This window comes from Limulus polyphemus, unplaced genomic scaffold (assembly GCF_000517525.1).
Source record: "Limulus polyphemus unplaced genomic scaffold, Limulus_polyphemus-2.1.2 Scaffold8898, whole genome shotgun sequence".
Classification (NCBI taxonomy): Eukaryota; Metazoa; Arthropoda; class Merostomata; order Xiphosura; family Limulidae; genus Limulus; species Limulus polyphemus.
The window spans coordinates 12,496-15,583 of record NW_013674508.1 but is presented as its reverse complement, the minus strand read 5'-3'; the positions used below and the strand labels follow the sequence as shown (position 1 = coordinate 15,583).

Genomic DNA, 3,088 nt, shown 5'->3' with positions numbered 1-3,088 from the left:
GTCTGTTATTACCATTTTAACATAATATTTATATTATTAGGTCGTGTCTGTTTAACTTAAGTATTTCACAATAGATATATATATTATTAGTATCGGGTCTGTTTAACTTAAGTATTTCAACAATAGATATATATATTATTAGATCGGGTCTTGTTTAACTTAAGTATTTCAACAATAGATATATATATTATTAGATCGGGTCTTGTTTAACTTAAGTATTTCAACAATAAATATATATTATTAGGTCGTGTCTTGTTTAACTTAACCATTTCAACAATAAATATTTATATTATTAGATCGTGTCTTGTTTACCTTAACCATTTCAACAATAAATGTATATTATTAGATCGTGTCTTGTTTAACTTAACCATTTTAACAATAAATATTTATATTATTAGGTCGTGTCTTGTTTAACTTAAGTATTTCAACAATAGATATATATATTATTAGATCGGGTCTTGTTTAACTTAAGTATTTCAACAATAAATATATATTATTAGGTCGTGTCTTGTTTACCTTAACCATTTTAACAATAAATATATATTTTATTAGACTCTTTTTTTTGTTGATCACGTGTTTACAGGCAATTTAAGCAATGACTTTTTTGTAGATAATAATTTTTTTTACAACTGGCCTAAATTGGCTTTTTGTATATGTCCAGTGTTTCGGTCAGATATAGCTCTCGAAATTCCCACTCATTATTTTAAGGCTGTCATTACTAATTCATTTCATGCACAAATTAATTAATTATCATGTTAATGAAGAACAAATTATGATGATATAATTTTACGTGATACACAATTGGTGAAAAGTTCAAATCTTGTTTTCCCAGCTCCATCTTTATATTTACCGAGTAGGATTTCTGTTATTATACAAGTAAAGTTTAATTTTTAAAGTGCTAATGTTTAAGTATTTCACAGGAACTGGAAACTGGAAGTTTTCTCTATATATACAAAAATCATTAATTTATCTTGTTTGTTGTTAAGCCCAAACCTGCACAATGGGTTATTTGTGCTGTGCCTATCGCGGGTATCGAAACCCGAATTTGAGAGTTATAAGCTGCGAGACTTATCGCTGAGCCAACGGGGGACGAGCCCGAAACTGCACAAAGAGGGTTGCCCGTGTTGTGCCCACATTGTATTGATCTTAGGACTTTAGCCTCTCAAACCTACCCCTGAGTTACTGGGGGACAACATCAAACGAAACTATTATAAACATTTCAGTGTGTAAATTTTATCGCTGAAGTAAAGTGGTTTAATTTTCAGTTTCAAAGTATGAATCTTTAATACAAATTGTACGGTTTTAGTCTAATGTACAGACATGTGGAGAACTTCCGTAAAATTCCCCACCCAAGTTTGAAAGCCTACAACAGAAAAATTCGGGGTTCAATCCCCACATTGTGCCTAATGAAAATGTGTATCTTACGTACATTACTCTTCAAAGTAGTGACGCCATCTTTTTGTTTACTTTATGAAATATTAGCTGACTAGAATTTGTGAAAGTATTATTGTGGGTTAAATTAAAAGATGATAAAAACCACGAACGTCTCATAACATTTCTTCTGTTCAACTATTAACGTAACCCTAAATACTCATCCACCACAAAAAACAAATCCCAGTATTAACATACTAAATCAATTCCTACACGTCTGCGTAGATAGAACATTCTGGAACATTCAGTAAGAAATGCATTCTCTTGTTAATTCCACGTCCTAGCGAATTGGACAAAGATGTATATTTACTACCGGCTGAAAAGAAAAGAGCTCTAATTTCCAAACTGCAGTAACTAATACGTGTCAGTCCCAGCAGTATAACTTAACTACTTCAAGTCTTTGTTTCTAACTGTGAAATAAGCGTTCTCCAAGGAATCTTTTTCTAGGCACAGATACAGTTTCTGTCTATATACACAGTAACATTATAAAACAACGTTATACAGTAATGTCCTTTTAGGCTTGAACACAACAGAATTGTCTCGAGGTGATGCTTTAAGAGACACATCGGTGAAGGAAATCAAACTATTTACTATAAATGAGCAGAAACGTTTTGAAATTCTTCATTCTTATCTCGACGTGATAGAATATTATTATAACAGAATGGTCTCCATTCTTATCCCGACGTGATAGAATATTATTAAAAAAGAATGGTCTCCATTCTTATCCCGACGTGATAGAATATTATTATAACGGAATGGTCTCCATTCTTATCCTGACGTGATAGAATATTATTATAACAGAATGGTCTTCATTCTTATCCCGACGTGATAGAATATTAGTATAACAGAATGGTCTCCATTCTTGTCCCGACGTGATAGAATATTAGTATAACAGAATGGTCTCCATTCTTATCCTGACGTGATAGAATATTATAATAACAGAATGGTTTTCATTCTTATCCCGACGTGATAGAATATTATTATAACGGAATGGTCTCCATTCTTATCCCGACGTGATAGAATATTAGTATAACAGAATGGTCTCCATTCTTATCCCGACGTGATAGAATATTATTATAACAGAATGGTTTTCATTCTTATCCCGACGTGATAGAATATTATTATAACAGAATGGTCTCATTCTTATCCCGACGTGATAGAATATTATTATAACGGAATGGTCTCCATTCTTATCCCGACCTGATAGAATATTAGTATAAAAGAATGGTCTCCATTCTTATCCCGACGTGATAGAATATTATTATAACGGAATGGTCTCCATTCTTATCCCGACGTGATAGAATATTATTATAACAGAATGGTTTCCATTCTTATCCCGACCTGATAGAATATTATTATAATAGAATGTCTTCATTCTTATCCCGACCTGATAGAACATTAGTATAACGGAATGGTCTCCATTCTAGTCCCGACCTGATAGAATATTATTATAACAGAATGGTTTTCATTCTTATCCCGACGTGATAGAATATTATTATAACAGAATGGTTTTCATTCTTATCTCGACGTGATAGAATATTATTATAACAGAATGGTCTCCATTCTTATCCCGACGTGATAGAATATTATTATAACAGAATGGTCTTCATTCTTATCCCGACGTGATAGAATATTATTATAACAGAATGGTCTCCAT

General features: G+C 32.0%; 1 long non-coding RNA gene across 1 annotated transcript in view; it reads right to left on the bottom strand.

Annotated features, from left to right (window-relative positions):
- LOC111083288 overlaps positions 1 to 3,088 on the bottom strand; it is a 21,841-nt gene that overhangs the window by 13,176 nt on the left and 5,577 nt on the right. The gene's annotated exons all lie outside the window — the stretch shown is intronic.